Source organism: Psammomys obesus, unplaced genomic scaffold (assembly GCF_907164565.1).
Source record: "Psammomys obesus unplaced genomic scaffold, mPsaObe1.curated_primary_1811, whole genome shotgun sequence".
Classification (NCBI taxonomy): Eukaryota; Metazoa; Chordata; class Mammalia; order Rodentia; family Muridae; genus Psammomys; species Psammomys obesus.
This window is the reverse complement of record NW_026595981.1, coordinates 4,879,448-4,887,880: the sequence shown is the minus strand read 5'-3', so window position 1 is coordinate 4,887,880 and position 8,433 is coordinate 4,879,448.

Genomic DNA, 8,433 nt, shown 5'->3' with positions numbered 1-8,433 from the left:
ACTAAAACGGTAAAAAGGCAGATCCCACCCCGCTAGGAGCTCTCACACGAGGAAGCAGGATGAGGCCCCATGCGATGCTCTCAGCACCCACAGGAACAGGGGGACAGCGGCCATGACGTCCTCCACCACCAGCACGGTCAGTACTGTCAGCCCCAGGCCACCACAGTCTCCTGATGACTGCTGGGGTTGGCATCTATGACAAAGTGTTTGCTTATTAAGTGTTGTTATTGTTTGTTTGCTCTGAAACAGGGCCAGACTAGCCCCGAATTCAGTATGGAGAAGAGACGGCCTTGAACTTCTGTGCTCTGGCCTCCACCGGCCAAGGGCTGGGACTGCCGAGTAACTCAGCCTGGGTTACTATTCTGTGCTTCCTTGTGTTTAATTCTTATATTTATGGTGCAAGGGAGATATTCTTGCCCCCATTTTTTTCAAATGAGAAATGGAGGCACGCAAAGATAAACTTACTCCCCGAGGGGCTGCAGCAATGGCTCCTCACTTAAGAGCATTTGTACTTCTTCTGGAGGACCTGGGTTCAGTTCCCAGCACCCACATGTCAGGTCGGCAGCCACCTGTAACTCCAGGTCTAGGTGATCCAGTGTCCTCTTCTGGACTCAGGGGCACCAAGCATGCAAACAGCACACAGATAGACATGCATGCCAAACACTCTGACACAAAAAAATGTAAATTAAAAAAATTACTTGCGCAAAGTTATAGAGCTAGTAAGTGGTAAATGGGAATTTGAATGTTTGGCTGTTTTGTTTTGTGTGTGTGTGTGTGAATGCGTGTGTGCGTTCCTGAGTGTGAGCGCGTGCGTTTATGTGTATACATGTTTATCATGTATAAGCACATGTGTTTACATATGTGTGTTCCTGTGCACGTGCATGTGTGGGATGCAAGCGTTCAGGTAGGAGGGTGACTTTGTGGAGTTGTTTCCATCCTTACATGAACTCCAAAGATCAAACTCTCTGTGACGCTGAGGATGACCTTGAACTCTCAGCCTCTTTTCTCTGCCTCCACAGTGCCTGGTTTTCAGGTGGCTATCACTGCATTTGGCAACAAAGATCCAGTGGTTCTTTGGGGAAACCTCAGCTTTGTCTGTTTGCTTTTCAGACATAGTCTTGCCCCTCCCTAGTGATCCTCCTGCCTCATCATATGAAAAGTGGAATTACTGACATGTGCCATTATGCCCATCTGGAGGTGGGGATTTGAACTCAGGCCTCTAACGCCAAAGCCTTGGCTCTTCTCAACACATGAGCCTTTCCGAAGGGGCAGGTACTGAGATGTGTGAGGGAATGAAGGAAGGCGTGAAGGAGCAGTGAGTGAGCAGCGAAGCACAAGTCTGTCTGAACAAATGGGAGGGGTTTTCAAGGCCTAAGAGGTCAAGTGGGTACCCACTATCATGCCACTCAAATGTGAGGTGGGCTTGGTGCCGGCTCAGGTCTCAGACCAGCTTCCCCGCACACCCCGCTGCTTGGAGCAAACACAGCCTCTGATTGGGGCTCGGCTTGCTTGGATGCATGCCTTGGGTGAGAGTGGACTCTTATTTTACTCCCCCCTCCCCTACTGAGGACTCTGGCGGGACAGGGCTGACCCTGCTCCTCTCCAGGAAAGCCATCAGTGGCAAGGGGCAGGCTAACTACCAAAGTTTATTGTCTCCTGTTGAACAAGTAGATGGTCCTGTACTGACTGTGGGCGTTAGATCATGGCTCAGAGCTTCCTGGGCATTCCCGTTGAGAGCCAAGGCAGTGGCGTGGAAACAGCTTTGAAAGCCAACAGTATCTAGTTTTCCTTCTGTCTTGAGTGGGTTGATTTGGGGGAGCTGCCGAATGTCTGCACCATCTCTGGGCCCTCCCCAGGCCTGCCAGGAATGCCCTACGATCCTCTGCAGTCAGGTTCTAATGTGGTGGAGGTGGGGGCAGGGCCGGCCTCAGGCCTCCTGCCAGGTTCCCCAAAGGGCGGGAAATGAGTTGGCATAGAAATTACAGTGTGTTGTTAGTCGGAGCATGAGTAAGGGGAAGATTGGTGCCAAAAGTTTCTGCTCGAAGCAGCATGGGAATCTATGAGAAAAACCCTGTGCTGAGAGCCAGGGGAGACAGAGGGGCCCCCCGATGCAGGCTATCTAAAGCCAGGGATCCCCAGATTGCAGGTAACTGAAACCCAACTCACTCCAGCATAGTAAGAAAAAGATGTTGTTGGTTCATAGGCCCAAGAAGCCTTTCCTATAGAGTGGGAAGTCCTTCAGAAAGGCTCCCTGCTCATCCTAGTTTCTTTCCCTATGCTGTCTCTTCCCTTCCTCCTTTTGGCAACAGAGATTCTTTATTGCTGAGGCGGGAGCTTTGTCTCCCAGCTTTTCCTGCATATAGGGATGGCCATTGAAATATAAGTGGCAGCTTTTGAGCAGGGCTTCTAGAATGTTCTTTAAAGCTCCTGCCTCTTCCTCCTCTTTCTGTCTACAACACGGACTTAAGGATTGGTTTTAAGACAGCCATCTGGGGTCAAAGAAAAGCACATTGGGCTAAAATATTCCAGAGGAACTTTGCACTGAACCAACCCAAGAAATGACATCTTCCGAAATTCTTTGAATCTGAAAAGTCACTGCGGTCGTGTGATCAGACCTCTGTGACTCAGTGGGTAAGATCAGTTTCCACCTTCACCACTGGGAGTGATGTTTTCAGTGGCAGGAAACATGTCCCCAGAAGCATCGGGCTGGTTCCTTCAGAGCTACAGTACCAGAAAGGAAGAGGAATGACTCCCCAGTCTACTGGGAAGCTCCTGGGGGAAAAGCTAGGATTTGGCCCAGCATGGACTGCGTGGCCATCCCTTGATGGCACAGCCTAACAAATAAGACCCTCTGGTTGGCTTAGTGTGAGTCACATGGCTTCCTGGGAGGTGGGTGGGGCTCTTCTGTGAAGAAGTCAGAAAGGGTTGGAAAAGCAAGATCCTTAAGAGCAAGGGGGAGTGAGAGAACTGACCCCATGGGTTGTCCTCTGACCTTCACCTGTGTGCAGTGGCACCTGTGTACACACACACACACACACACACACACACACGGAAAATGTAACTAAAGAGAGAATTCTTTGAAATGCCCGGATATGGATTTTATCTCCCCATCAGTCTTGCTGCCTGCTTTCTTACACTGCCCCTTAGAGGGTATAGGGAAACATTCAGACCCTAAACAAAGCCCAGAGGCTGGGGATGTAGCTCAGTTGGTAAAACATGCTTAGAGTTTGCAAAGCCCTGGGTTCAAGCCCAGCATCACAAAACAAAACGGAACAAACCACCCAACACCACAGTATCCTCTTTGCATCCCAGTACCTGGAAGGTGGAGGCAGGGGGACCAGAAATTCAAAGTCTTCTTTTACTGTATAGTAAGTCTGAGATCAGCCCGGCTGCAGGAGGCTCTGACCCCAAAACTTTGATAAATAAACAAAAATAAACACACACACACAAAATCTCTCACAAAACAAAACAAAAAAGCTGGGTCCAGTCAGGCATGGTGGTGCACGCCTTTAATTCTAGCACTCAGGGAGGCAGATTGCTGTGAGTTCGAGGTTAGCCTGGTCTATAAATTGAGTCTAGGACAGCCAAGGCTACACAGATAAGTTTTGTCTTGAAAAACAAAACAAACAAACAAACAAACAAAAAAGGCCCAGTCCAATGAGACCCATCTTGAAGGGTAGTTGCTACCATTTTAAGAATGGAATTAGATGCAGAAGCTGCCCTCCATCTTAGAGGGTACCAATCCCATTCCTGCATCTCGGTACCTGCATCCATAAAGGAGGCCACCCCTTCGGCAGCTGGGACAGCAGGAAGATGCACAGAGCCCATGAGCTCCATGCCTGTAACTTCATGAGGTTTCCAGGTTTACAATTAATCTGAGAACACCATGACTCAAGCTTGGCCACTGGCCTAGTTATGGAGAGACGGCACAGTGGTTAAGACAGCATATTGCTCTTTCCAGAGAATCTGAGTCCTGTTCCCAGTGCCACCCACACTGGGCAACTCACAACTGTCTGTAGCTCATGCTCCAGGGACCCAATGTCTTCTTCTGGGCTGACTGCATACATGTGCTCGCTCTCTCTCTCTCTCTCTCTCTCTCTCTCTCTCTCTCCCTGTCCTTTCTTCCCTCCCTCCTTCTCTAGCTCTGTCTCTCTCACTCTCAGTCTTTCTCTCTCACACACACAAATAAAACAAACCATGTTAAAAATAAGCATAATGAACTCATTGGTCTGTCAAAGCCAGGCTTAGATGGCACTGTCCCTTTGGCTTGTCATTGGTGCCCTGTGTAGCAGACATTTGCATGTGTATTCTCAGGAAAAGCTAGCATTATAGTGGTTTCCAGACAACATGACAGTCTCTCCTGGCAAAAGTAGTATTGTCAGCCAGGCCTGGCCAGACACATACCCACAATCCCAGCAGAAGACGTTCAGGACTGAGAAGCTAGCCTGCGCTACGTAGTAAATTTCAGGAAAAAAAAAATTATCCCTTCATGAGAGTGACTACCGTTGACCCCCAGTGTCAGAGCCTCTGCCCCAGGAGTAGGGCCTTATGACTCTATGCCAGGATCCCCTCTACTAGAGGCCCTACCAGCTTAGGGAGGGCAGTATTGTATTGGTACTGTATTTTTAGACAGCTTTATTCTAGAGTCCAGCCTGGCCTTGAACACTCCATCCTCTTGCTTCACCTTCTCCATGCTGACTGCCAGGGTGTTAGATGCTTCAGTCCCTCTTTAGCCCTCACCCTTGTTCTGAGAGCCTGCTCCTGCCCTGTCTCTCATGTCCTAACATGTCTCTATTTTCCTAAAGGGAATATCTCATTTCTCTCAAACATTTCCAAAGAGAGGCCACGGAGTTCCGCTTCCCCTTCCTCATCTCTTCCCCTTTAGCCCAGTTCCCTCCCCTATGGTCCTGCTCCCTCGCTTGGTTTTCATCCCATGTGACTGCTCTGTGGCAATCCTTTGGCGGCACTCCCTCCTGCTCCCTTTTGGCCTTCTACCTTCAGCCTGTTCATCCCTCCCTGCTTACTCTATTTATTTCAAGACAGGGTCTTGCTGCGTAGCCAACAAGACATGGCTCCAACTAAAGGCGATCGTTCTTGCCTCAGCCTCTAGAGTGCTAGCATTATAGGTGTGTACCATCAAGCCTGGTCCTACATAAACACACACACGCACACACACACACACACACACACACACACACGCACACACACACATATATATGAATATGACAGGGTCTCACTCTGTAGCCTAGGGTGGCCTTGAACTCATAGCAATCCTGCCTTACTCTTTCACATGCTGGATTCACAGAGCTGCCACACCCAATCTTTTTTTTTTTTTTCCTTTGTTTTAGACAGGGTCTCTTGTAGCCTCAAACTCTCTCAGACAAAGTCTCATGAGCTCTATCTGGCTATGAACCCTTGAGCCTCCTGCCTGCCCTGCCTAAGGGCGGGATGTGAGCCACCTACCTACCTCTAAGTGAACAGATGTTTGCAGGAACTTACTTTAGAAACAAAGCTCTATGGCACTTCAGCTGGGGCCCCCTAGTGGCCTGGAGGACAACATGCTCCTGTGGGTCTTGACTGTTCCCTACATGAATGAAATCATGCTGGTTTCCTCAGGGAAGAGCCCTAAGGTCAGAGCACGTGCCTGCACCACCATGACAGTCCCTCTTCACAGGTGCGGGGACAGCTCCAGGCTGGGGAACTGTGGCACACTCTTTCTTTAGCTGAACGTGACAAGCAATTAGTGATGACAAGCCTGGGTGAAAGGCCAGGCCACCGCTCCGATCCAGCCTCACCTGGATCAGTGCTCAGAAGGCTGTGCTGGCCCAGCCTCGGAGTCATTTTCCATCCTCGCCAAGGGAGCCAGTTAAAAATAGTTGGGACAAAAACTGGGAAGCCAGGTGGGAAAGTCTGGAGCTTGCTTGGTGGGGCAGACAGGGCTGTTTCTGATCCCGTTGCTTTCTGATGACCTTGGGCACAGTATTCGGGCTTTCCTGGCCTCTGAGAGCAGCTTGTGAAGAGCAGGGCTGAGTTTCTGCATGTTTCCCTCTGTGAGTCTCAGAGGGTACCGAGAAGGAAGCCAGACAAGGTTGGTGATCTTCGAAGCCCCCCACTGCTGGGGAGCTCACTGCCTCTGCACAGCAATGAGCAAGGCCCCTCCCTGTGTTGGACGGACTTCTGTGGGCCCCTCTTATTAACCTTGTTATTCCCACGTTCCCCCCACCCCTGTCACCCAAACACCGAAACACGATTTCTCTGCGTAGCCTTGCCTGTCCTGTCACTTTGTAGATCAGGCTGGCCTCAAACTCACAGAGATCTGCCTGCCTCTGTCTTCCTGAATGCTGGGATCACAGGCACGTGCCACGGAGCTGGGCTCCCTTGGGACCTCTTGAACTGTAACTAACTCCTTCATTAGGACGCTCCACAGGCCGCTCTGCGTGGCTGTCAATTCCCCGGGAGCCAGGAGATCATTCTCCATGTAGAACAAGCCTGCCCATTCCCACCTTGTCCAGGACTATGTCGGTTTCATTCTAGCCCCCAGCCTTCAGGGCCCTTCACTCCAGAGTCTGGGCATCTTCTCAGTCTCTCAGCCCAGACGAGCTCTTCCTAATGTCCATAAGGATCTCTCAGAATCTATTCAGCCTGGGAGGCCCCTCTCTATCTCACTATGGCTGGTGAGTCCCCGGAGGTGTCCCAGCCTCTGTAGAGGACATCTGGTGCAGCTGACAGGCCCCAGGAAGGCTGACCTGTAATAATTCAGCCAAGCATGAGTCCAGAGTCCACCCACACCTTTAGGGACTTAGACCCTGGCGAGGTCTGGCCATATCAACCGGACCATGTCAGAATGAGGGTGAAGGACATTCCCCGGCTCCTCCTTCTAGAAACCAGCTTCTGTGGTGGCCACCTGTCTACAGTCACGAAGGGAGAACTCCCTTGACAGCTGGGGATTCCCATGTGACGCTGTCTCCCTTGTTCTGTGTCCTGATGGTCACGAAGTCCCATCAGATGAAGTCCCCCAAGATGGCTCATCTCCTCACTGTGTGACCTCACAGGACTGTCCCAGATACCAAGCCTTCTTCTCCGTGTTGGGCTCTGTCACCTGCAGTCCTCTCTGGCTCTTCAAACAGCACCAGTCGGTCGAGACCTCACCATCCACTAGCCTGGTATGTATCAGGGGCTCAGCCTAGCACCAGCCCAGGACCGGCTGGCTGAAAGCAGCTACATCCCGCACGTAGCTGCTGTCAGTGAGTCACGGAACCACGGCTGTTTATTAAGACCCCACCGGCTGATTTGCCAACTCTGGAACCCTGGGAGCTGGCTAAGTTTAGTATGAGAGCTGGGAGCGTCAGGACGCTGTGTTCCTTCTCCTTCTGGCAAAACACGAGACTGGAGCCTTCTTTTCATCTTCCTTCCCCTGACAGGTCCTTGCTTCACTTACCGCCAGATTGGCCTCCTCCCAGCACGTCTCTGTAATTAAGGGGGAAACACCCCCAATTGTGCTGGGGCTGGAGAGCCTCAGATTATTGTGATGTTTTTAGGAACAGAGGCTTGGGAAAATAGGGTGCTTTAAAGTGTGAATGCAAATGCGTGACTCTGGGTGTCTGTGGATCAGCTTCATGGGGTGTAGGGACCTCCAGAATTCTTGTGGGACCATGCCTTACCGCGGAAAAAGTCGTTATGCCTTTTACATTGACTGCCCTTAGAAGCAATGACTCTCAGACTGAGAGAAAGATGGCTCTCCTTTTATTGCCCGGCGCCTTTGATCTTTGGCCCTCTCAGGTTTAGAAACGGGAGCCTTCTCCAGGTTCGCACCAGAAACAAAGTCTCTGGGAGTGGTTCAGGCTGGGCAGGCTGACACCACACTGCCGGAGATAAGAGAGCAGCAGAGGAGGTCTGAAGCATTCGGCCTGCCCTGAGGGAAATGATTTCATAGGCAGAAAGAGTAATTGAGAACTGTTAAGTGGAGAGACATTTCCGGCTAACTCAAACTCCCAAAGGGTCCAACATCGGTGTTTAAAGGGCTGTGTGTAGGCCTCTGCTCAGTGCGCCTGCGCACAGACCCACACGCCGGCTGGCTTGGTCTCATCCAGAGAGCCTCCCCGCTAGACTTGACACCATGGTTTCTTCCAACTTAACTCAGGTTGGCCCTGAACTTGTGATCCTCCTGCCTCTGCCTCCATATCTCCTCCTGTTGATCACCTTTAACCGTTTGAGCTCTTCCCTGCCCCTCATCCCATCTCAAGGAACTCTGTCCTGAAGACATGTGTCATTTGATGTGCAAGGCAGCTCTTGTGGATATGTGTCCCAGGCCACACAGGACTGGTACGGTCAGTCAGCAGTCAAAAGAAAGCAGGGATATCTTGTTCGGTGTCAGACACCTTCTCCTCCCCACAAGTTAAAAGAGAGATAATCTGTGTCCTCTTCTCCGCCCCC